General features: G+C 41.0%; 1 protein-coding gene across 2 annotated transcripts in view; it reads right to left on the reverse strand.

The window, feature by feature from the left end:
• Window positions 1-27,999, reverse strand: part of KCNB2 (potassium voltage-gated channel subfamily B member 2) — a 222,214-nt gene that overhangs the window by 145,239 nt on the left and 48,976 nt on the right. The window contains exon 1 of one of the 2 annotated variants that reach the window (XM_083451019.1): window positions 6,269-6,900. The exons of the other annotated variant lie outside the window; for it this stretch is intronic. The gene's annotated coding sequence lies outside the window, so the exon portion shown is untranslated. Of the gene's footprint in view, window positions 1-6,268; window positions 6,901-27,999 lie in introns of those variants that run through there. 2 annotated transcript variants of the gene reach the window in all.

A 27,999-nucleotide genomic window follows, 5' to 3' on the forward strand; every position in this document is an offset into this window, starting at 1 on the left:
CTTTTTGGCACTCCCACCTCTATGATCCCTATTGCACCCACCCAAAGCAGTAAAATCTACCCTTGTAGGAGATCAATTCATTTATCATTCTGAAATTTGGTAGCTTTCATCCCCAAAGAAAAGGTGACCAAGCCTCCTAATTGCATCCAATTCTGGCAGAAAATGTGTTGTCCCGCATCAAGGTCAATGAATGTATTTGCCCACAATTTGGCAGGGGTTATAGAGATTCTAGAGATTTGCTCTCCCTGCAAATTTTAACCACTTGTGTGAAAAGCACACACATGAGTGTGTGTGTGTGTTTCTAGTGAACAGGGGAGGGGACTTGGTTTTTAACAGATATAATTGAGCCCCCAGTAATGGGTCAAATTAGTAAGACACAGAGCACCTCTGATCAGTCTGTCTCCCAAAATTAAAGATACAAGTTGAATCTTGAGGCCACCTTTAGTATTCTGCATTACACTATGAAACTCATTTGTGACAACCTTTTATGGCAAACAGAAAATCTGTCAAACCAAAGCACCTAAGTATACAGAGAACATAATTCTATAATATTGATCTTCACTCATTCATTCCTGACCCTTGACAACATCACTTGAGAAAATAAATGTCACAGGACTCAAAAACAGCAAGAATGTTCATCCTTGCTCCAATCACTCTCTCATTTATGATTGCCCTTGTGTGTAATTTGAAAATATGTTTCCTTGAGTTTATAGATTTTAAATTATTTTCTCATTCTGTCGGTAAAGGCTCCTATGGCATCTTTCTACTTTTAGTTTATTTGATGTACTGTAATCTAGTTTCAGATGCTGTCATAACAATGAGTCATGCTTTGTAAAGCTGTAGAATGATCTTTTGCTGCTTGGCTAACTGGTTCCTTGTCACAGCTCATTACTAATACTTGCCTTTTCATCTGACAACTGTGGGCTACCTTCCCAAAAATCGCTTCTAGTACACCCCTCTTCAGCATTACTTATTTCTCCCTCAGCTGACATAAAACATTATAGAAGATCTGACTTTTTGGAGCCAAATGTGTTAAATATTACTAAGGGCAAAGTTACTGTATTGTAAGCTCCTTGGGGCACAGGCCTTTCATTCTTGCTCATTCTAACAGCACCATGTACATACTGTAGATGGTGACTTATGTTATATATTAGGGGTGTGCACTGACTTTGGATGAATCCAGAACTGAAGCAGCCAACTTTGAACAGATTTTGGGCTTGTCCAGAATGAATCAGGATCCTTCTGAAGTACCTTGAACCAAAGCAAGGACCTCTGAAGTACTTTGGGGAGTTGGAAATTCAAAAAAACAACACTGGTGATAATGTTACAAAAACGGGAACATTTCCCTCCAAGCTTCCTATATAAGGAAAGTGGCAGAGTGAAGGGAAGGGTAGGGAGAACTCTTTGGTGACTGACTGGTATTGGTGCTAATCAGAGGGAAGGATTTTACCAGAGTTCCCCAATTACTTTGTGCTGGTTGGTGAGCACAAATTGATTTGTCAAAAACGTATATAATTTATGTCAAAACTTTAGAGACAGAACACAGCCACAACTAATGCACAGCCTGCAAGGCATGGAGTAGGGGGTAAAATTAAATGTTCTGTAGTTTTTAAAGCAACCTGCTCATTCAAAACCAATACATCAGTGACAAGTCTTCTGTGCAAGCTTTCTCCTCAGAGTATTAATATTCTTTGCACTCTTACTTACAACTAAGCTCCACTAAACATACTGGCACTTACTTCTAAATAAGTATACACAGGGTTGGCTTGTCAGTCTCCCAGCACAGTCAGAAGGTGTGTGGTCCACAATGGATACATCACATTGAGGCTATTGCCTGGGTCATTTTCCTCTTCCTCATGACTATTTTCCAGTTTAAATGCTACTATTAATGCATTTTCTTCTTTGCACTGAAAAGTGTTGCTTCACTTTATACTTACACCAGCTGCACTTCAAATCCTTTTCCAATAAAGTTATTATAAAGACCCAAGAACAAGGCTGGAGGATTTGGCCCTTAGATGCTGTTGGACCCCAATCCTATCAGCCCTAGCTAGCAAAGTTGTAGTCGAAGAACACCTAGGACAGCCATAGGTTCTCCATCCCTGCTCTAAGCTTCACTCTTCATGACGCAGCAGAGCACATTTTCCTGAACCCACTACTCAAACACAAGTGTACAAGTGATAAAACATGTTATTTTCTTCCAATGGAAACTTGAAGTGATTTGTCATAAGGGGTCTAAGGAAGCCTGACAAAAAGTATGTGTGCTAAAAAAAGGAGGGGTCTCTGTGTAAGCGGACTGTCCCATTGTACCATTTCTCATTAGTTTAGAAGATCGTGAACCCCACAGAATCCATCGTCTTTTCTGCAGCCATCCAGTTAACTACTCAACTCCATAACTGTGTATGGGCAAGCACAGCTACAGCAGTTTGAAAGTACCTGTCAGGTTTAATAGCAAGAGCAGAGAAAGACGGTTTAGTCTAAGAGTGACCTTTAAGTCCCTTGGCTCTTAAATGTGGAATGTGATTAAGTTCCAGAAGCTTAAAACGGCCCAGTTATCATCAGCAAACCATATCATATCTATACCCACAAGGGACTTTTCATTTCAACTGCAGTCTTCTAAATATCAGAAAAAATATTATTGTGCAATCATTATTATTAGTAATAGTAAATCAATGTTAAATTGGCCCAATATATATTAAGGGCGGATGAGCTGATTTGTTTATTATGAGTATCCATAAGTGGAATCTGCAAGATAATGTTTCAGTGCGGAATGCTTGGATTTACGTTTCCGGCCAACCATCTATGTCTTTTTCCAGGATACACCATTACACACACAGCCTAGTTATCTATTTCCCCCCTATAGTTAGTCAGCATTTAATACCCACGGAGCATGCTTAACCCTCAGTGGACTGTTTTCAGTCCCTTTCTTAGGTGTCTACTTCCAAAGATGTTTACACTTCTGAAAATCTTGGGATTCCAGCAAGTATGCTTATACCCTCTTTGTTATGACTACAAAAGGATTCATGTGGCTAAATAAATTTGCTTTTCTTATATAATGTGTATCATTATATGCACACACACATAGGTATTTGTTTTTTACAGCAGAATACGGAAAAAAACAAAAGCTCTACAAACACTTACTGATCATTCTAGGTTTTAGGTCTTTATATATCTATTCACATACATATAGTGATGTATATTTCTCTATATTATTTTTAAGAACCCTTAACACCGATCCAATATTATTTTTTTTCATAAGAAACTATTTTACAGTATTCTTAGGCCCTGTATAGACAGTACATACAATAAAGCAGATGTAGATACCAGCAACAAGAACAAAAGTGAATACTGTTTCCATTCAGAGTACTGCAACAAGCTAAGATGTTTTCTATAATTTGCACTACAAATGCAACAAGTTTTAACGGTGTTATCTCACTATGCCAAGCACATACTAGAAGGATAAATGTTATTGGCCATGAAGAATTAATATTTATTCTGCTATAATGCCAAACCCACATGGGAGAACAAGAGATTGATAACAGTCAAATTTTGAAGTATTATGGTGGATCTTTCCTACTCAAACTTGAAAGCATTGAAGCTGCAGATGTTCTACTCAGTCAAGCCAGTAATGCCTCTATATGGCTTTCTGAATCAACTGGTTATTTTCAATTCTGTGACTTTTAAAGACAAGGGCAAAGTGTCATGACCTGAAAGATGTGGGTTGATGCCATGTGATGTAGATTCCAAGCCAAAACACCACAAACACAAGCATCATATTTGGAAGAAATAACCAATACATAAACCGCAACGCTTTAATGCATGCACATGCATTAGAGACATTGCCATGTCTGCTGAGCATGGTGTTGTTTTAAAAAGTTAAAATAGTAGAGTCCCTAATCCAAAGCATCTTCTATGTTATTAGGTATAAGGAATGCATTATTAAGAAATCTCTCAAGGTATCTGTAGCTTAACATCCAAAAGATGTCTGAGGCAATGGGTTCATGTAATGGCGAGCGCAACAGACATTTTTAAAGTATTCTTTCCTAATGAAGAAAACATAAAGTAGAGTGTTGAATAGTTCCTGGCTAAAAAAGTTTGTAAGATATTATTACCCCAGGGATGGACGCACTCTAAGAAACTCAGTATGAAAATTAAGTAACACACCAGGAAGCACAAGCTATTTAATCATAGTTGGAAACAAAGGAGAGATGCCTTTAAATCTGCTTCTCCCTCCTTGCTTTTGAATTCCAAGTGCAAGATGTTAATTAAACTTTTAAAAACAGTGCAAACATAAATAAATGCATGCACAGGCATCATGAACGCAACGCACCATCAAGCTAAAAGATGTTTAAAATGCTTAAGCTAATGGAGAGATGCTTAGAGGTACATCCCTCTTGTACAGCATCATCACCCCCCCCCCCATGTTGATGGTGAGACACTTAACTTTCTTTTTGGAGAATAAGGCAGAAGAAAGTTCAGGTTGTACTGTACACGAGAACAACCCCCATCAAATAGAGGAAGACTGGTGCCCTTAGTGCATTGAATAAGGCTGCTGAAAACAAGTGACAGAATGAGGAAGGCAGAGAACAGCTTAAGGAGAAATTGGATTCGTTTGGTATAATAATGTTTAGGCTGTATGCCATGGGTGTAGCCAGGATTTTTGTTGGGGGGGCAGGCCTTTTGTTAGGGGTGCAGAACCTTGGGTTGCTATGTATTAAGATTTATTTTTATTGATTGGGGGGCAGCTGCCCCTCTGTGCCCTCCCCCCAGCTATGCTCAGGCTGCACACCTCACTGTTCTGATAAAAATCTTTTCCGTATTCGTCAGTTTTTAAAAAAGTCATGGAGTTAGAATCACACCAACCTTACAATCATCATTAGCTAATTGTGTGGTTTGATTTTGCTGCCTCTGAAGTCAGCAATCAACAAACTAGGGTCAAGAGATTGGGCCATGTTTTGAGCAGGAGTTCAGGGCAGACCTTCCCCCTTGCTTGCGTGATGCTGAGCTGGAAGTCAGAGGAGCCTGACAAACTTGAGCAAAGTCTGCCTGTTTTAGCAGCAAAGCTCTCTTGAGTATCCAGCAGGTCTCACCCTTAAGGCGCCTGCCCAGCTCTGCTGCTATTCTCCTCCTTTTAAACCGACCCTGGCGGCTTTTCAGCATTACAGGATAGGATTATTGACTGAAATCTGTTTCTCTTAGTGGTAAGGGCTTGATGGCTGTTTGTTTGCAAAGTGACCCGACTGCCTCTTGGCAATGTTAAAGGCTGCCTTCAGAGGTGGTGGGAAAACAAGCAACCGCCAAAATTCATTCATTTCAGCACTGATGTGGCAGCTGGAGGTTGGGTGGCAAGTTAAAATATTCAAGAAACTGTAAATGCATTGTTTATTTTTATCTTAATCATTATGTAACTTAATTTGAATGAAGTCCAGGAGGTACTATAAATATGGACAGTACGTACATAAGCTGTATGAACAGACTTACTTGTACCCAGTGTTTAAATATATCAAGCTGCTTGACAGCTTTGATATTGTTTATATAAAAGATGCCCCACTGCACAGGTGAGTGTGTACATCTTCTCTAAAAAAAAAAAAAAGCCCCAACTCACAAAACCTCCACTACACAACTGTATAACTATGTGTTTGAATATACCTAACACCTTTATGACTTTATCAAAAGCACCTTAGTTTAAAGGGGGAGGGAGGAAGCAGCCAAACTGTCTTTTTAAAATTCAAGCTTTTCAGGCTATCATCAGGTTACTCCAGTCAAGCCATGGGGGGGGGGGGTGCAATGTGTGTTTCAGTATGATCCTCTACGAGGGGCTGCTCTCGTTTTGACAGCTCAAGAAGCATAATGAACATGCACTCCACAGTTTGTCCAAGTGTGCACATTACGTTACAAAATCGCTTCAATCCATCCATCCACAAGCAGTCATTCAGGAGGCATGTGGGTTATTCATAAAAAAACAAACCCCGTTTCTGTACATGGAAACAGCCTCCCTCTTCCCCGCCTCCAAAACCCCCCACAACCACCACTTTTTCTGCTCATTAACCGAGAGAGAGCCCCCCTACCCCACCCCCTTCCTTACAAATATTTTTTTTAAGCATCTCCCCTGCCCTCTGAGTCCACTTGGAGCCATATGTCAGTCTCCAACCTCCTCTGCCACTACCGGGAGCGAGGATGATTCACGAGCGAGTCTTTTCTTCGCTTTCTTTTCTTTCCAGACTCCACAATGAGGCAGAAAAGAACCCCCCTCCTCGCCTTTCCCGCTTACCTTCCTGAGACAGACCACGCTCAGCATAAACACTGGCGAGGGAAAGCACAAAGGCTCCGGAATCCCCTGCTGCCTTTCCAGAGGGGGTTGCTCTCAGGTTTCCTTTGCAAATGATCTGTTGACAATCCGCGGTGGCAGAGGCGAGAGAGGGAGAGGGAGAGATGGGTTTGTTTTGGTTCGGGAGGGGTGTGTGTGTGTGTTTCTCTCCCCCCTCTCTCTCTTGCCCCTCGCTGATGATTTCCCCCCCTTGCTCTGTATTCCTTACTCCGAATCACCATCTCCTCTGGGATGGAGAAGGAGGAGGAGGGAAAGGAGCTGGTGCTGGTGGAGGAGGAGGCTGGAGAAGGCAAAGCAAGGGGGAAGCCATCCTCGCTCGTTCACTCGCTGTCCGTCCGTGCTGCGAGCGCTGGAGGATTGCAGGAGGAGGGAGCCAAGGAATTGCTCCTCCAGCCCCACCGTAATCTCCCCTTCGCTCGCATGTGATGGGGCGGCTGGTGGCCGCCGCCGCTCCTGGGCGTTGTGTGTGTGTGTGTGTGTGTGTATCTGCGAGTGGATGCGCCGTGCAAAGCGAGCGGCAGGCGTTTCAGCACAGCGTGGGGAAACCGACACGCTCTCTTTTTTCGCTCTTTCTCTCTCATACACACACCCTCTGTGCATGCACACGTTAGCGCGATCTGCTCTTCTGGGGTGCAACATTCACATCCCCAAGGGGGAAAGGCTCTCTCGTCCCGGCCGCCCGTCAAACACAAGGGGTCCAATCACCCAAAGACAGACACCAGCTTGATTTCACTAGCTTTGGACAGGGGCAGAGGGGAGCTGTGGGGTGGAGGTACCTAGTTTTCTCCAGGTTACCTAACGGTACCCAGTCCCCGCCCCCTTGAATTGTTCCGAGGCTGGTGGCTACCCCATCTCTGATGAACAGAGCTCAGCCCCAGGATGCCTCCCCCGACCCCATGCCAGCCCTGAAACGCGTAACGTACTCAGAAAGAGAAAGGGCTTTGAAGCACGTGGACACGTGTCTTGCCCTCACCTTTCTTTCAGTCGTCAAGAAGAGGCCTCTACCCAGCACATCGGGTTTCGCTTCTCTGTTGTTTTCCGGTTGGGGCCGCTTTGTTTACATTTTGCAGCTGAGTTGCTGTCAGTATTTCTCACAATGTGCGGCTGGAAATGTTTTGTTTTCCCCTGTGTGCAAACTTTTCAATAAATATATTGTGTGTGTGTGTGTGTTTATCAATCCTCACGGAAAGAGGCAGTCTCTCTTAGTGGTTAGAGCAGGGCTACCCAATCAGATGCCCATCCATTAGCCAACAAAGTCCCTTTCTCCCCTGCTGAAATTAAGTTTGAAAGAAGAAAGTGTTGTGGTATGTGCTTGGTTGTGGTGTGTGTGTGTGGTGCCCACAGCAGTTTCCTCAGTTTGCAAAAGGCTGGCAATTCCTGGCTGTTGGACTGTGAACTGGGAGATCAGCTTCAAGTCCTTGCTCAGCCATGAAACTCACAGAATGACCTTGGGTGAGTCACTGCCTCACAGTTCAACCTGCCTCACAGGGTTGTTCCAAGGCTAAAAGCCAGGCTGGGAACCCATGTGTGTCCGCTTTGGCTCCTTGGAGAAAAGGCATTATTTAAATGTAATAATAAATAACATACGTAACAGGAGAACATGCAATTAATCTAGGTTTACTAAGATCACTGTGGCAATCCTGCAGGTACCATCAGAGTTTAACCCCATAACTTTTTTCCTTTTCTTTCATGTGAAATGGTACGAATGCTGCTGTTCTCCCTCTTCCCATGTACCTCAATCCTGTGAGGTAGTTTAAACTGAGAGGCAGCAATTGGCCCAGTGAGCTTCCTGGATGACTGGGGACTAGGACTCTGTCTTTGTCCAACACTCTTCACCAGTACACCACAGGGCTGTATCAAAGGTTCAATGGACAACACTGGGAGAGAGCAGGCTCCAAAATTAAGAGAGCCTGATTTTTCAGACAGGTCTAAATCCCACCCCTCTTCATTTTAGCAATTATGCAGTGGTTTTGTGAGTAATGCTCTTCACACAGACACCGTTCAAAGATGCACATAGCCTCCCTCCTATTGCTTCTAACGCTCAGCACATTTCCTGGGAATAAACTCTCTTGATTTTAACAAGAGTAACTTCTGCGTAAACACTTATAGGCCTGGACTTTAAAATATCCTAATTCTGGGCTTGCATACTAAAAGCACATAGAGTTACAATCCCTCTGAAATGCAAGGGACTCTTATTAATTTATTTTACAAATTTATAAACATCTTCACAGCCTGAGGCTATCAAAGTAGTAACGAATTATGACTGTACCTTGATGCGTGTTTCCCCTCACAGGTAAGGCAACATTGCCACCTGCAAAATAGGCACAGTGTTAACTCAGCCAAATTGATTGCTTTATCACCTATATATGCTGTTTTAAAGGGTTACTGTACTGTATATATTTTGCATGCATTTTGGCTGCAGTTGCATTGCCATTGTAAGTTTTGCATTTCATTTCCCTTTGACGTCACAGTTTGAATTCCACAGGCCATCATCCCAGCTGCCCCTAGTGTCTATATACCTGCAAATGAAGATTGCCCTTTTATGCATCCAGTGAAGTGGGCTGTAGCCCAACAAAATCTTTTGCATAATAAATTTGTTAGTCTCTTAGTTGCTTTTACCATTTTCTGAAATTCCTCCCACATATAAACATACCTCACTGATGGTCACCACTTGCAGCTCAGTACTTAACATACCATAAATCTTCTTTGGTGTAGGTCCAATTGATTTTCCTATGAGCACTTTTTTAGTAATGTGTTGAATCTTAGCATGCTTCCAGAACATCTCACTAGAAGCATGTACGTTACACATGTCATTGTATGCATGATATGGAATGCAATTTGCATTAGAAACCTCTAGATTTGCTACTGTTAAGTCACAGAGCTCATATCCAACCGACATGCAACTGTCTTCTCCCTTGTCTTAACAACTCCCGAGAACTCCAACACTTTTCATTCTGTTTCCCCCTACCTTCGCATATGGGAACCCAATGATGGACTGCTTTCCCCCATGAAATAAATCACAGGTTTGCACTGACTATTTGCGATTATCCAAGATAAGCGGAGAGGTGCAGATGAGAGCACGTTAAGATGATAGATTGTATTGGCATGACAACATAATCATCTGTTGCTAAGTGGGAAAGGTGTGCATATCAGAGATAGGTGCAAGACAATGCGTGCCTGTCAACTTGCTGTAAATAGTTTAAGGCTTATTTTAGTCCCCTGCCTTTTCAATCAATATTTGATATCATAACAGTTTATTATGAATAGTACTAGCTCCTGTTTAAATTCTCACTTTCCTTAAGCCATTTTTCTTCAATGGATTTTTTTAAAAATCATGTTTATTAAAAGAATCATGTTCTTTATTATCCTTCATATTTTGGGCAACAGTTCTTATGTATTTTGGTTGCATGAATTCAGCTTTTCCCCTGGTTTTTTCTGCCTTTAATAGCTGGTTTTCCCTCCTCACTATTCCAAACTACTGAATGGAATGATGCACAAGAAACCCATTTGTCCATATTTATTTTACCAGCTCTCCCATTTCCAGAAAGGGGAATAACTGGTACATCAGCTGAAGCATGCAAAGGTGATCCTGGCCACAGCCATTGCCTACCCATGTCAGAACAACCCTAAATCCAAGAAGAGCACCCAAATGCAACCTGATTTTGGATGGAGTAGCATTACCAACAGCTTTCCTATTGGCCAATACCAGCCTCATTTTGTCTGCATTGAGTCTGTTTGTTAGACCATAATGAAACCATTACTGATCCCAGGAAACCAGATTCCTTAAATCTGTATTCCCCCCCTTCATCAACATATTTGTTGTTGTTTAGTCGTGTCCGAATGTTCGTGAACCGATGGACCAGAACATGCCAGGCTCCCGCAGCTTGGTCAAACTCATGCTGGTAGCTTCGAGAACACTGTCCAACCATCTCGTCCTCTGTCGTCCCCTTCTCCTTGTGCCCTCCATCTTTCCCAACATCAGGGTCTTTTCCAGGGAGTCTTCTCTTCTCATGAGGTGGCCAAATATTGGAGCCTCAGCTTCAGGATCTGTCCTTCCAGTGAGCACTTGGGACTGATTTCCTTAAGAATGGAGAGGTTTGATCTTCTTGCAGTCCATGGGACTCTCAAGAGTCTCCTCCAGCACCATAATTCAAAAGCATCAATTCTTTGGCGACCAGCCTTCTTTATGGTCCAGCTCCCACTTCCATACATCACTACTGGGAAAACCATAGCTTTAACTATGCGAACCTTTGTTGGCAAGGTGATGTCTCTGCTTTTTAAGATGCTGTCTAGGTTTGTCATTGCTTTTCTCCCAAGAAGCAGGCGTTTTAATTTCGTGACTGCTGTCACCATCTGCAGTGATCATGAAGCCCAAGAAAGTAAAATCTCTCACTGCCTCCATTTCTTGCCCTTCTATTTGCCAGGAGGTGATGGGCCCAGTGGCCATGATCTTGGTTTTTTTGATGTTGAGCTTCAGGCCATATTTTGCGCTCTCCTCTTTCACCCTCAATAAAAGGTTCTTTAATTCCTCCTCACTTTCTGCCATCAAGGTTGTGTCATCTGCATATCTGAGGTTGTTGATATTTCTTCTGGCAATCTTAATTCCGGCTAGGGATTCATCCAGCCCAGCCTTTCCCATGATGAGTTCTGCATATAAGTTAAATAACCAGGGAGACAATATACAGCCTTGTCGTACTCCTTTCCCAATTTTGAACCAATCAGTTGTTCCATATCCCGTTCTAATTGTAGCTTCTTGTCCCACATAGAGATTTCTCAAGAGACAGTTGAGGAGATCAGGCACTCCCATTTCTTTAAGAACTTGCCATAGTTTGCTGTTAGCATATATATACTATATGACAAATTATATAAATAGCTTATTTAACACGAAGGCTTGTGTTGCATTTTACCTGTAGGAGTTATAATGTCCTATATCAGGAATGGGGAACTGGATCTAGATATTCAACCAGATTGTTAACCGCCCCACCATGCCACACACACATACACCATGTTTAATAGTGGGTAGGGCTGTCATATTATTTGCAAATGGATTTTTCTGGAAACAAATAACATGGAATTGAACACTAAACTTGCACTATATTCCACCAAACTTCCATAGGTGACTTTTACGTCATATGAAAGCTCAAATATACGGTAATTCAGAATGTAACAGAGGAAGTTGTGGAACTGGGGGGCGGGGAACTGCCATCTGAATACCGCCTCTCTCTAGCCTCATTTTTGTATTCTTTTGCTTTTTTTTTTTTTTTAGTCAAATGAAGCTGGTGTGCAATTTTAAAGGTGTCCTATATTCAAAAAACTAGTTAAGGTCAGTTTGGTGGAGAATTATGTGAAGTTTCTGCTTAAGTTGCAACACAAATATAAACTTTCCATTGGCTACTCTATAATATTTGATTCCACTATGTGACATTCTATAAAATGTCAGCGCATGGTGCAAACTGTGGGAGAGCCTAAAAAGTGCTTTTGGGGAACCCTTCTCATGCAGCAAATTGTCTGACAAATACTGAAGTATAAAACATACTTATGTATTTAATAGGTTGTTGTTGTTATTTATCCTCACAAAGCAGCTCAGAACATAGACAAAAACAAATAACAGGGAGCCAAAATTCCAGATTAAAACAACAACAGTAACATTAGAAACACCATTAAAAATAGCAGTAGAACATGTGTGCTGCATCATTTGTGAAGGGTGAACGTGTATTATTTGCCATTTGTCCCTTAAAATAAAAGGCAATGACCTTATCCTTCCCATCTTGCTGTTTCTATGATTACTTAATAAGGTTCCAAAAGATCATAGCAGAATTTGTGCACTCATACATAAACCATACACAGAGCTCAGTGGAGCGATTGAGAGGTAGACCGAGGGATGTGAGACATCGCCTAGCCTTGTCATTTCACTTTTATTTATTATTTTGCTATGGTTTTCCATCAGATTTCTGTAAACAGGACTATTCAGTCAGTTGCCCTGAGGCAAAACCTGGTGAAAGTTGATAGGCCAGGATATTCCTGTGATGTGCTTCCTTGGGAGATAATTGTTAGATCACTCTTCCTTAATTACTTGTGAAGTACTCAGAACTATAGAATCATGATGGCTAACCCTGATGGCTGTATTCTGCTTCCACTGTTGGAGGCAGTATGTTTCTGAATTCTACTTGCTGGAAACTGAAGGAGTGTAAAGTGCTGTTGCACTAAAGTCACAGGGCTTCCCACAAGCATCCATCAGTGTCTTCTCATCATTTAATGAAGGCTAGGAACACCTAAAAACTCCAAAAGGGGTGCACATGCGCACCCCGGGAGCAGGCAGGGAACACTGCCACTGGACAGATGATAATGATAATGCTTTTGTATTTACCTTACCTTTTACCTTAACATCCCAGTGTGGGTCACAATAACTTCAAATACAACATTAAAAACAATTTGAAACAAGTTAAAATAACACACATAGGGTGTGTATTAAATATATGTATACACTTCAAGTGCCACAGTATAAAGGATAAAGAGGTATGTCTTCAGCATTTGATAAAAACTATTTACCGAAGTTGCCAGACACACCTCTGTGGAGATAGAGTTCCATGCCACAGAAAATGCCCTCCCCCAGGTCACCTTCTGATAGTGGCGGAACTACCTAGGGCCCCTCTGTTGATCTTAACACCCAAAAGCAGGGCTGGCCCAAGACATTTTGGCATCTGAGGTTGACCCCCAAATGGGGCCCCTCTTCCCGCCAGGGAAGAAGTGGTGAGGGCAGATCTACATAAGGAACAAGGGGAAATATCAAGTGGACCCTGCTGCCTGAGATGGTCACCTCACCTTGCCTCATGGGTAGGCCAGCCTTACTCAAGAAGGGAAGGGAAGGAGGCGATCTTTCAGATATTCTGGGCCAAAGTCATTTAGGGCTTTCAAAACTAATGTGAGCACTTGGAATCAGGCCTGGAAAGAAACTTGCAGCCAATGCAGCTGTTTTCAAACAAGGATTATACAAATTCTAAAAGCAACGCCTGCCAGTAATCTGGCCACACTGCATTTTGGACCAACTGAAGTTTCTCAGTTGTTTTCAAGGGCATTCCCAGGCAAGCACATTGCAAGAATTTGGTTTGTAAGTCCTGGGAATAAAATTCCTATTATAATCATCATACAAGAGGATAACGGCCATCATCATCATTGATGTATCACAATGGCTACCCCTGCAGTAGGGCATGGGTGATAGGGACTTAACTGAAAATGTGGGTTTTGAGGAGGGATTTGAACTAAGTAAGAGAGGTGGTATTGAACAGGTGTTCTGGGAGGCAGATCCAAGCATATAAGGCAGCAATGAACAAAGAGAATAGGGAATCCAGAGTGGTGGAGGAGTGGATAATGTTGGCAGGGATGTAAGAGTGGAGAGATAAAGACCATGGGGGCTTTGAAAATAAGCCAATAAACTTGTGATTGATCTTGGAGCAAAAAAGCTGTCAGTGTAAGGATTTAAAATAGGGGTGTCAGGTAATCAGAACGAGAAGAGAAGTGGATGATTTTGGCAGCAGAGCGCTGGAAAGACACAAGAGGACCAAGGAATTTATGTACTCCCTTTATTTTTGCAAAATCATGTCCACTCATGCTTCTGCAAGGCTCTTTGCAGTTGGGAAGGCATTTAGGATGACTTTTCAGGCAGGCGCAGAAGTGGGAGAAGACAGCAACTACACCCATTCCTGACTGGCAGTTGATAGCCTATGTGCTGAATCTAGAGCATTGGGAATCCCCTGCAGTCAAATCTGTTATTTATTATTATCAACACCTGCCATTCACTAAGGTCTCAGGGTGGGTTGCAACATTACAACACAACATTACAACTAAAAGGAGCCTTCTAAAACCAAAGAGAGACTTCCAGGCTCAGCCAACCTTTTCCCAGCTAGAAAAGAAGACAGAAAGAACAGGAGCACATGCCTTTTCTCACCACTGGTGTTTCCAGTAGTTGTGCTGCCAGGCTCGGCAGCATGAATACGATCAGGAGCCAACAGCCAACTCCAACTATGACAATGTTTGCAGAGGAGCATGGAGAAGGGGGAAATAAGTTGTTTTGGCCTTCTTCATGTTCTGCTTCAGATGGGTCTTCTAGCTACAGCCTGCCCATCTACATACTCTAATCACACAGCTGCTTTCCATTATTTTGTAAAGTCACTGTGCCAGTGGCTTGATAAATTATTTCAAACAAGCCCTGTGGTTTTCTGTTGGTTCTTTTTCTTTCTGTTCCCACTTCTATTAATGGAAGTTTACCAGACAAGATTATCAAGAAGGAGAGAAGCAGTTCAGTGAAAGCAAAGTACACATCCAGGAAGGACAAGTCATGGGCAAGATGCTGTTTTCAAATGAACCACAACCTTCAGGATTTGGGCTGTTTTTAGAAAATGAAATTGATTCCTGTTCCTTTGTTCTGCTCCAGCGGCAGCCTCTGAAGTTTTTAGATTTTTAGCCAGGGACAAAACTGGACAAACATGTAGAAAGTGCTGGGAGGGCAGAAATCATCTGCATAAATTAGAGATCACAAATAGAAAAAAAAAAAAACACCTTTGAACTGTATAAGAAAACATTGATAAAATGACAAAAAGCATCTCACTTTCTCAAGCTGACTTTGTTCAGATCTAGACTTTGGGTAGTATCCAATGGAGTGAGACACAGAACAGATGTATTGAAATCTGTGAAGTTAGGAGGTCCATTGATTTCAGTGGGTCTGGCCTGAGGATGACTTCCTGTGCAATCCTAACCATGTCTTCTCAGAAGTAAGGTTTTACTAAATTCAATGGGGCTTACTCCCAGATACATGGTTTTATAACTGCAGCTTTAGTTATATACAACCGATAGCTGAGTATATAATATAATTCTAGCTGACAAGAAGAAAAAATCCTTTAGGAGACTCCCATCATGTATGAGAGTTTGCATAATATGCTCCTGCTTATAGCAATTTTGCTTGAAAGAAAAATGTAACTGAAACTAAACTGCAGAATGTTGATCATGGTGTTATGAGTTTTGGGTAGGGGGAAGGGGGCTGTATGCAGAGGCCCTCCTAACCCCTGGATCCAGCAAGTCTTAAAATATAAGTAAGGCTAGCTTCCTGATGAGGTGATTGCTTGGGCGATGGTCCATTAAGGGAAACAAAAGAAAGCGGCTCTGTGCGAGGTGGCAAATAGGTGGGAACTCATAGTTAGTTAGAAGGAAAAGCCAGAATTGAGTTGCAGTGATGTGATCTAGAAATAAAACAGCAAGCTGGAGAGGGAGTCAGAGCAGCACCCAGAGACACCAGTATTTCCTTTGGTGCCCATGAGAGGTTCCAGTAAATATCGTCTCAAAGGGATACATACATGCTAAGTGTTACTGGAACACAGGAAGTCATGTGGTATTTATAGGCAATGCTGACTACCAAGAAAAACTACAATAACCCATTCTTAAGTAAAAAAACACCATGGTTTTGGGAAACTTGTTTCGAGGCCTACTCTGTTTAACTGGCCCAACCTACTCCCAGTACTAAAGTCCAAAATATTAAAGGGCTTTTTAGTGAAGGCAGATAGAGGAAAATCAGACATCCACTTGGTGACAGCAGTGAAGAAAGTGGGGTCATATTGGCTGGTTTACTTGCCTCTATTTCCTCTCTCATAGTGCAGGCTACAAGCTCTGCTGGCATACCCCTTCTTGTATAATTGCATCCAATTAACTGCTTATTCCTAGACACTGTTTCTCTGCTTTGCTTCTTGAATCAGTGGCTCTCATGGGCTCAGTAGATTCTTCCGGATGTTGTTAAAAGTCAACGTAAGCTCCCTTTGGTAATATTACATAATCATAACCATGGATCTTTCCGCAGTTATGTCAGATATGGCGTGCCATACAAGACGATAATATACTGCAAAGAAGATGGCACTGTATTAAATGTAAAAAGGAGATAAAAATCTATTTCATGTGCTTATATTCTCATCCCTATCTGAAGAGCCCTAACTAATCAGCTATATTCAGTTACATAAATATAATTTCTAACATTTGCATGAATGCGATAAATATCAATTCATTTGTGTATTTAGATCAGGATGTTCTTATTCCGGAATTCTCAGCTTCAAGTATGTAAATACTTTGGGCCAGTTTACAAGGAAAGTATCTCCCCAAGGCTCCAGGTGTTTCTGTGGCCAGAATCTATTCATGTGGACATTTATTTATTTTATAATTTTTTGATACTGCCTCATATAATAAAAAACTAAGTAAAAACAATAAAAATACAGCAACGACATTCAATAAATAAAAAGCAAAGCTATGCATCACAAATAACCCAGAGAATTCAAAATTAAGAGCCATAGGGTTTTATCCAACCCAGTCCTACTCAGCATAGACCCATTACTGGACCCAAGTTAGTCATGTTTATTTCCATGTTGTCTACTCTGAGTAGGCCTAACAATGGATACAATCCATTGTTGCTTTTTAGAAGTCAGAAAAATGAACACAAATTATCATGTGAATTATTTTGTTGAGTTAATCTTTCCACAATCATAACATTGATAAAAAAATGTATCACATTATGAATTAGTGATTTTTTTTCTTTTATATTTCATAGAGCTAGCGCAACAGACAGACCTGCCTTACATTTTCAAAGGCAGTCCTTCATTCATAAGGACGTAAAGCATTTTCATGAATGAAAGTTCATGGATACATTCCATATTTCAATTCAGAGACACTGGAGAAGTCTCTCCTACAATTGAATGATATGCAGTACAAACTTATGTTCTTTTCTTCAGAAGTCCTAAAGTGATCAATGGAACTTAATTCCAGGTAGGAGTAAGCACTGCAAACCTGTATATGTGTATTAAGAAGTAACTCCATCCTATACATGTCAGTTCTGGAGTAGCTCCATTGATACAGTGGGGATTATTCGCAGGTAAGCGTGCAATTTATGTCTCTAATATTAGTGTCTCTAACAGCACAAGGCATATCTAAGCTATATTTCTAAGCCTCATTGCAGCTTTAGGTTGCAATCCTACACCCACTTGAAGTCAAGGGGACTTCTGAGTGAGTAGACATACATTTGATTGTGCTATTAAGAACTTGGTAGCTCTTGTGGGTTCTATCAAAGACTCTTTATGTACACATCAATGACTATTCAGACACAGCTCATGCATGGGAAAGAAAAAAAGATGTTTGAAAAATGGCCTGGAATGCTTGGACGTTCCTAGAAAGCATCATAGAGACTTCTGCTGTGTTATGCCCAACTCACCCCTGTTTCAAACTACCACTGGAGTAGTAAAAATGAAGGGTTTAGTCGGTTTTACTACTCATGGGTGTTTCAGAGTCAGGTCACTCCAAAAACATAGGAAGAGAAGTCAGTTGGCATAACGGACATAAGGCAGCAGACTGTTTAATATTCAAATCTATGGGATGTACAGTGGCATCTCAGGTTAAGAACTTAATTTGGTCTGGAGGTCCGTTCTTAACCTGAAACAGTTCTTAACCTGAGGTACCACTTTAGCTAATGGGGCCTCCTGCCGCCACGCAATTTCTGTTCTCATCCTGAAGCAAAGTTCTTAACCCGAGGTACTATTTCTGGGTTAGTGGAGTCTGTAACCTGAAGTGTCTGTAACCTGAAGAGTCTGTGACCCAAAGTACCACTGTAGTTATTGTTTCCGGATTGGGTGGGATGAGAAATCTAAATAAATACTACACTGATAATGTATGCATGTCCTAGTCGCATTGCACATCACACCAGTTGTACTTTTGACTAAACAAATAAACACATTTGTTGGAATTGCTTTCTCATTGCCCCGTCAGTTTGTGTAATCATTTGCATTAATAGGTTGAAAATAGTTCTGGGTTGATAGGGCGGCATTTTGCATTTATGCAAATAGAGTAGGTCTAAAGGAGGCTCTTCATCTTCCATTTGAGAATCATCATGATCTGACTTGTATTATTTCACATATATTAGAATGCATATTTCTGACAAGTACTTTTAAGGCATATTTTCTGTGTCTGCCTAAAACACTTAAATTTATATAAAAATGACTGAAGGAAAACAGCAACAATGGGATATACACTAATAAATGTATAAAATAAAGACTGACAAGGCTAGACCTATCCCTGATGACATCTCATTTATCCCTTAGACCTATCCCTGATGACATCTCACTAACATATTGTGTTAGGCATGGATGTGTGCGGGGGGAAGCCTCCATACATAGTTCCTGGGAGCTTGAACATGATCAGGTAAAATGCATGGTGGGGGCTTATGGCTCACAGTAAATCCTTTACTTAGCCTGGCTAAACCAAGAGCTAAGCTATATAGCTTTATTTGTTTTTTTTTAAATTGTTTAAAATATTTTCTTTAAAATATTCATCCTTACAGATAGCAGGTTGGCATGGCTAAACTAACCTACCATAAAAAATGCAGTAAGAAGAAAGAAAGCAATAAAAGATATTTTGGAAGCAATTAAAGAAACAGAGCAGACTAAAAGCACAGCCAATGATTAAAATGTCAAATGGCAGTGCCAGTATTATTCTACACCTCTATGGGGAGGGTATTCTACAACCAGGACACCATCGCAGGGAAGGCTCTCTTCTTTGCTGCCACATAATTTCCTCCCTTTGCAAAGTTACTTTGTAATAGAGCCTCAACTGACAATCTTAAGGCATGGGAAGAATAATATAGGTAAATAATTCCATCAATTTGAGACCCCATATATTTAGGACTCTACAGATAAGCACCAGCACCTCCAATTAGGATTGGATGCAAATGGGCAACCAGAATATCTTTTTTGCAATTCCACTTGGCTGCTGCATTTAGAATTCTGGCTAATTGCAGCTTGCTGGTCATCTTCAAGGATACATATTTTAGCATTCCAGCCAGGAGGTTGAGAAAGCATGGCTCATCATGGGCATTTCCACCTTCGAAAGTGGGGGAATAATGCGCAGCTGGGAAGTGGGGCTGGTGTGCTGAATCCACTCCAATGTCCCCACCACTTCCACCCTAACCTTTGTGAGTTTAATGGGAAGATCTGAAAGGGAAATGTTTGTGGATTAAGCTGACTGCATGAAGAATCCTGCTTCAGACATTCTTGATCAATGGTAAAAGGGTGCTAGTTTGAGAGGAGCATGGCCCCACACCCTTTCCATATGTTGTTCCCCCATACTCTAAAAGAACACCTGAACAGCCTTATGCAAGGGAAGTGCTCACATAAGGTTCCTATACAAACAGAAAGGAGGCAGAAATCACTAATAGGATATTCTGGGTGAATACAGATGGTCAAGTTGAAATGATGCATTTGATTTATTATCGCTATCTCACTTTTCTGTCTATGGATACACAAAGCCTCATGCAAAGTTAAAACCATCAAGACAATTAAAACAAATAAAATGCAGTCATTTTTTATGAATCCATTAAAAAATTACCATGTGGGGAAAGTCACCCACTTCTTAAGCATGTGTAGCAATATCAACTACTGTGGCTGGCTTTGTTGCTCCACCCCTAGTTACTGAATTGTTATGTTGCTATGGAGTGAAGATATCTCCCACCATGCATTGCTGCAGTGTTTTGTTACCCCGACCTGGTCAGAAGTGGATGGTTGATATGCTCTCACAGTCTTAAAATTTTATTCATGCTGATCATGTTTCAAATAAAATATATTCCTTCTCTTTGGAGAATATCTCTTTCTCTTTAAAAAATACAAGTGTGTCTGGCTTTTAAAAAGTTTCTCACTTTTAAGTCTGTCACATCCTCTGGTGCATTGCTTTTAAGCCTGTGAAGACGTTCTACATTTTGAACATGCATTGTCAATTATTTTAAAATTATACTATGATGTCCAGACATAGCACACTTCATACATTTCCATAAGGAAACTAGGTCTGAGTATGAAGTCTATGCATATATGCACATCATAATTACAACATAAACAGTCAAGGATGGGAAAATGTCCTAAAAAGTCATACGTTTACACATGGAAATCAGTATCACAAACCACCCATACCCCACGTTACGACATACAGAACCATAAGAGATACAACTATGGCTTTTACCTGAGAAAGAACTCTTTAAAGAACTCTTTTTATTATTAAATAAATTATTATTATTATTATTATTATTATTATTATTATTATTATTAACACAGGCTAGAACTGATGTGAATGATGATGATGATAGCAGCTTCATGATAACAGAAGATATTTCCATTTTGCAACATAAGATAAACAACACTTGGTATAGAAATATTAAATTTAAGAACTGAAAAGCATAGAGAAAACCAGGGGAGACTAGAATTTCTTTAAAATACAACTCTAGTCATGCCTTCCCTACCTGTGACAATAAATATGCCAAGTGGTAAATGTCAGGAAATCTTACCACTTCATAAGGCCCACAACCTTTACCACACCACAATGTGGCATGGGTTCTCTATGTATGTTCAGAAACATGTACATGCAGGGACTCTCTACGTGTGTTCTAGGGAATGCACATAAGTTGGGGCGAGGGTCTGCCACCATACTGCCAGTCCCTCATGCATTCATTGTATGTACTTAGAATGACTGAAAGGTCTTGTGTGTGGTTGTTTAAATTGCTGGCGTATGAAATACTGGTATCAGAAAAGACTGGTTGTCATGAATCATATCATGTTCAAGTATGTCTTATATGCTGTACATGTGTAGATTCTCTAATTTGGAAAAGCAGCCAAACGTTCAGTACATTTGGTCACATGGGCCAGTTGATACTTTGCTTGTGGTTATCTGGAATGTCTGTGTGGAGAAATAGTATGTCTGGAAGAGTCCTAATAAAGGTCCAGAACTAGAAAACAAAAGTTTCTCTTGCTCCAGGCTACTGAAACCTTCTTGCAGCTTTTTCTTGAATCTGGTCTATATGCTGCTCCCTCTAATGGATCTATATGGAACAGCACAGCAGTTGAATAAGGGCTACAATGTCAGATGGATAGACAATTGTAGCAGTTTCTAATAGTGTTTAAATATAGCAGGAAACAAATCCAGAAGAATAATAGGTACACATGGGGACAATGTGAGGACTTTGCATAAGGGTAACAAGGGACAGAGGAACAGCTGAAAATTAGAGGCATTGTGAGTGCCCTGAGGATGAATGAGTGAGGGTGTGCAGAGATGATGTTACTTTAAGCAGCAATTCCTTCACACACCCCCCCCCCCCGCCATCATGCAGAGCAAATCCAACTTCCTCCATTACACAACAAATCCAACAGATGCACCTATCTGGGATTGCAACACTGATCTCAATCAACTGCCTCACATGCTTCTCACTAAATAAAAAATGATTTAGAAAGATCAGGAACTCTTCTCTTTGCCGCTACCTTTTAGATTTTCAGGGATAAGGTGGCCTGGACACATACATATATGCATCATTTTATTTGTATGCTGCCTTTCCATAGCCAAAACCATGCTCAAGGCGGCTTACAACAAGAATAAATTACATAATTACAAGCATAACAAAAGTAGTCATAAACAGTAAATAAAACATCAAAAGTACACAACCGAATTGAACTATTTCCACATAAATTGTAAGAACCAAAACAAAGATACAGAAATGTAACATCAATAACAGCAACAATCACCCCCCCTAAACAATACCCCAGCCCAAGAGTCTCCAGCTTTTGTAGCTGGAGTCAGTCAGGGCCCCATCCTCCCAGGCAGGCCCATTTGGGAGGTGGGGGGCAGCCAGGTATATTGGTCCCAGCTTTTTTAAAAAAAGGATTCTTGAAAAGCCACAAAAGGGACTACTGACAGTTAAGTCCAGTCATGAACGACTCTGGGGTTGTGGCGCTTATTTCACTTTACAGGCCAAGGGAGCCGGTGTTTGTCTGCAGACAGTTTTTCCAGGTCATGTGGCCAGCATGACTAAGCTGCTTCTGACTAATGGAACACCGAAACCAGAGTAGAGCATGGAAACGCCATTTACCTTCCCACCGGAGAAGTACCTATTAATCTCCTTGCACTTTTTGGGGTGCTTTCGAACTGCTAGGTTGGCAGGAGCTGGGACCGAGCACCTCATTGCGGGGATTCAAACCACTGACCTTTTGATTGGCAGGCCCAAGGCTCAGTGGCTTAGACCACAGCACCACCCGCGTCTCTATATATAACACACACAGAGCTTGGTCTAATATACACATTTTTTGTAAACAATCTTCTGTAATATAATGTATTTTGGCTTGTTATTTTCACTAATATACGCAATTTATATAGAAAAGCTGAATGGCAAAATTTGGCAAAGTACTGTAGTTAAAACAATATACTTTAATGCAACTCTGTGCTAAGAAAGCAGTGCAAGGTTTCTTGGTGCCTGTCTCTAAACCTTAGATACAACAGCAAAAAAAATTGATAGACGTTCTCCAGCAAGGAAAACCAGATTCAAAGAAGGAATATAATTTGTTGAATGCATCTTATTAACACAAAAGCAAAACAATCAGATTGATTATGCTGACTCCTAATGTTGTCTCTAAATTGCCTGGGAAAACCATCATATCATCATATTGCATGTCTCAATATTAATGTTAATACTGTTAGGCAAACAGAGCCAGCATATTTAAGTCTAGTAATTAATCACGTTTATCATCATCCTTCACATCACTATGCAACAGCTCAATAGGAAATTAAAATAAAAACATTTTTTAATCCAACAAATGATTTCTCAGCTACTTTGAAGAGCAACATCTTCCACTCATGTGGATGGTGCATTTATAATGATAGTGCCAACAATACTAATAACAAGAATAATAACAGTTAAATGCTCTGTTTGAAAAACAATTTTCCTCATCCAGATTCTAGCATAACTCACCAAGTTTAAGAATGCTTTTTCAGAATACAACTAGAAGTGGATTGTAAAACAGGACCACGTAAAACAGTTAATGCAAGAAAATGTATATTCGGTAAGAAATGATATTTGAATATTGGTTTGGGGAAAGATGAAATTTCACATACCCCACTCCAAGAAAGAGTAGTTCTTATACTCCAAATAATAGAGTGCATTTCCAATGATTTTGTCCCATCAGAACAAGGACTTCCACTTGCACAACAGACCTGCCCCATCTTCTCCCTTTGCCCCACCACTCTTCCCAGGCTGAGATTAGAAAAAGCAACATTCCAAATATATATCCTCATGACTGCCAGATCCCTTTAAGCCTAGCCTCTACTTCAAAAGAAATAAAGTTAATAATCTGTGTAATTTGTTGGAATGGAAATGCATAAAATGAAAGGCTTTTAATATCTGATTATTATTTCGTTTTAACTTTTAGAAAAAGTCTGCAGCTGCATCTCCTCCTCTGCATATGTATTAGCTGCTCCTAGTTAGAATTCAGATTTTGATTTGTTCCCATCAGGGTGAGAAATAATGATTAGGAATAGTCTATTCCCATGCAATAAAAAATGAATTATTATGAGTATGAAAAATTGTATCCAGCTGCCAAACGGTTTATTGTTTTGTGAAGCATGGCACAACATGGAGAGCAGCCATTCATTATATTGGAGTGTCAACATAAACAGGTAATAATAATATTTAAATAATGCAAAAATACAGAATAGGGAATATTAGGATGATAACCTGTAGGGGCAATTTGTAGTAAATTCAAGGCACTGTCAACAATTCATTCTTAGCAGAACCATTTAGAATGCAGATACTATACAGTGATGACAACATCTCTTCATATGCCATAGAAACAAAAAGTCAAATTCATTTCAGAGATAACACTATTTAAGTGGCGGTAGAGGAAGACTGATTTTTTTCTGATACAATATTGATGAGGGGACAAGATATTTAAATATTTAATACGCTACACCCAATAGTGGCTTTAGGACAGTATAAGTGCTTTTTTCTGTGTAAGGCAAGGCACCCCATTTTCACCAATTCCTCCTACCAACTGCAGCCATCTATGCCATGGCATAGCCCATGCTGTTCTAGAGGGTTCTCCAACCTTCAGGAGCAGCTTTTGGGGGAATCATAAAATCATAGAATTGGAAGGGACCCAAGGGTTGACTAGTCTTAACACCCTGAAATGCAGGGATCTTAGCTAAAGCATCCATGACAGATGGCCATCCAAACTCTGCATAAAAACCTCCAAGGAAGAAGAGCCCAGAGCCTCCCAAGGCCATTCCACTGACAAATAGCTCTTAATGTCAGGAAGTTTTTTCTGATGTTTAGTCAAAATCTCCTTTCTTGTAACTTGAAGCCATTGGTTTGAGTCCTACCATCCATAACAGGAGAAAACAAGCGTGTTCCCTCTTCCATGTAATAGCCCTTGAGATATTTGAAGATGGCTATCATATCTCTCCTCAATCTCCTCTTTTCCAGGCTAAACATACCCTGCTCCTTCAACTGTTCCTCATAAGGCTTGGTTTCCTGACTCTTGATCATCTTGGTCACCTTCCTCTGCATAGGTTCCAGCTTGTCAACATCCTTCTTAAATTGTGGCGTCCAGAATTGGACACAGTATTCCAGGTGTAGTTTGACCAAAGCAGAATAGAGTTGTATTATTACTTCCCTTGATCTGGACACTATACTCCTGTTGATGCAGCCTAGAATAGCATTAGTTTTTGCTGCTGGATCACTCTGCTGACTCACGTTAAACTTGTGGTCCACCAAGACCCCTAGATTATTTTCACATATACTGCTAGTAAGCCATATGTCCCCCATCTTATATTTCTGCATCTGGAACCATTAATTAGTACTCTTTGGGTTTGGTCACTTAACCAGTTACTAATCCACCTGTTACTTAATCCTGCCCACATTTTAGCAGCTTCTCTGCAATAATATTATGGGGAAATTTGTCAGAAGCCTTTCTGAAATCATGATACACTACATCCACAGCATTTCCCTGACCCACCAAACTTGTAACTCTATCAAAAAAAGAAAAGGAAAAAAGATCCTTCTGGGTCTCATGCTGGGTCTTAGTAACCACAGCATCCTTTTCTAAGTGCTAAGTGTTTAATTATCAGCTCTAGAAACTTTACTACTACCAACATCAAAATGACTGGTTGGTAGTTACCTGGGTCTTCTTTTCCACCCCCTTTTTGAGGATGACAACATTTGCCTGCCTCCAGACCACAGGAACTTCCCCTGTTCTCAATAATTCTCAAGTATTATAGGCAAATGTTCTGAGATTGCACCCACAAGTTCCTTTGGTACCCTTGGGTACCACTCATCTGGCCCTGGATATTTGAATTCATTTAAAGTAGCTAAGTGTTCCCTTTACCACTTCTTTTCCTATCTTGGCCTGCAGCCCCCCCTTTTCATTGTTTATTATGTTATCATTGTTTTCCTTTTAACTCCTACATATGAAGAGAGACCCTGGCTAATCAAAGTCCATGATTAGGAACTCAATTTATATATATTTTTAATGGGAGAGATGTTCAGGAGATTTTTATCGCCTTCAGTCTTCAGGAAGCCACCTGGTTGGGAGCTGTGGTGGCAGGAAGCAAATCCTGATACTAATTTTGAGCTTGACTTTGAAGACTTTTGACTTAGAGTTTGCATTCTGAAATTCCCAAGGTGTATGCCACCCACCCCCAGAAGTGAGATCTGTCAGTTTGCAAGCAGCTTCAAAATAGGGCTATATGAATGTGAACTCAGAGACACCGAGAGCTTCTGGCTGGAAGTCACTGGAGCCTATAGGAACTCTCTTTGTGTGTACACATACATAATTTGCTCCCTGCTTATCTTCTGCCTGTTTTTAAGAGTCTCTTGCTTCCAAAAGGCTCTGCTTGTATATTAGTAAATAGAGCAAATATCACAAAGACACCTTTATGTCTCCCAGTGTGCTCTCTCATCCAAAGGGCACTAAATCCTGTAATGCTGTTGCTGGCCCTTTTCAGTGCTTGGGGAAACAGGGAGCGTGTCACGTTGTTTTAAAGAATGCACATATGGGGCTGAGTTCATCCTGCCTGGTGCCAGCTGGCCTCCTTGACTCCCAGGGGCATTTTCTGGAAGACTGGCAAATATTGCTGTTGCTGTCAATCCTGCCTGGGAATCCCTGTGGTCCAAACAAAGTTTTGACTTTTGCATGAGGTTCATGCAACAGGAGAAACTCCACATAAGACACCCTGGTCACATTAATCTCTCCTCTGAAATTGCTTGACATTAAACCTGTTCTACTCTTCAGCTCAGAAGATGAGAGCCATACAGTATATATTTTCTTAGAGCTGAACCACTAGCTGCTTTCTCCTTCACTGGGCCTATGCTGGTGTCCAGCACTCCCAGGGTCATGTTTTCATGCAATGCCACTTCAGGCTAACTTAGCAAGCAGTACACGTTATGGGCATTTTATGGAAGCAGGCTGGATTATGTAAACGGTTTGCAAATAATTTATTGCAACATAATGAAATACACAGGAAGTTTGCTCTGTCTTGCTGTGTTTTCTTAATTGGCCATTTTTGCATAGCCAATATATTAGATTAAAACATCTTCATAATAAAAACGCCCACAGCAGACAGGACAATCTTAAATTTTTGCATATGACACAGCATTCAACTGATGATGGAGAAAAAACCTGCCCAGTTCAGAACAGGCTACATTTCTGAACCTTTATTGAGAACTCACTAGAAAAGTTCTGGCATTTTCTATGGCTTTCCCCAATGTTACCAGTCTAGGATAGTTATAAGCCTTCTCTTCCAGTTTCTCTCCTTCCTCTTTTTTTAAATTTACCAGGTAGGAAGTAGGGAAAACAGCAGCCAAGAGGGCTGAGTAAAGCAAAGGTTCTTGAGTTTATTTGATGAAGAATTATTGGCCATATTTATGATATCAGCAGTATTAAAGCAGATAGCAAGAACAGCACATTACCGGTAAATGTTCTTGCACACTGCAAGAAAAGTTGAAGGGTGCCTTGATATATTAAGCCACAGTAATGGGTGCATCACTGTGGGACGCGGGTGGCGCTGTGGGTAAAAGCCTCAGTGCCTAGGACTTGCCGATCGCATGGTTGGCGGTTCGAATCCCCGCGGTGGGGTGCGCTCCTGTCGTTCGGTCCCAGCGCCTGCCAACCTAGCAGTTCGAAAGCACCTCCGGGTGCAAGTAGATAAATAGGGACCGCTTACCAGCGGGAAGGTAAACGGTGTTCCGTGTGCTGCGCTGGCTCGCCAGATGCAGCTTGTCACGCTGGCCACGTGACCCGGAAGTGTCTCCGGACAGCGCTGGCTCCTGGCCTATAGAGTGAGATGAACGCACAACCCTAGAGTCTGGCAAGACTGGCCCGTACGGGCAGGGGTACCTTTACCTTTAATGGGTGCATCAGCTTTATGCCCAAATAGCAAAAAGGGCTGCTTCCTGTTTCAGTCCCTCTCCACACACCAGCCTATGCATTATTTATCCATTTAAAAATATTTAAATCTGCACTTATAAATGGGATTTATTTCAAGGTGTACAACACACACTGGCTTGACTTCAAAGAACTATATCATAATAGTTGCATAGATTTCTTGCAAGTTTTCTTTTTTTGCTAGAAGGTGCGGAAGACGGCATGCCAGAAATACAAAGGGTTAAACAGACACACACATTTTGGAAGAACATTTCATGTGTCATAGCATCTACATCTGGTTTCACATTCTCAGTAGTGTGCTAAAGTACAAAGAGTACCCTGGGACACTTCATGTTCTAAGGAGAGCTAACATTGAAATTCCATGGGGAGAAGTGGGTCAATCAAGAACCTGAAGTTCCTTGGCCATTC

This window comes from Podarcis tiliguerta, assembly GCF_965153285.1.
Source record: "Podarcis tiliguerta genome assembly, chromosome: 7".
Lineage (NCBI taxonomy): Eukaryota > Metazoa > Chordata > Lepidosauria > Squamata > Lacertidae > Podarcis > Podarcis tiliguerta.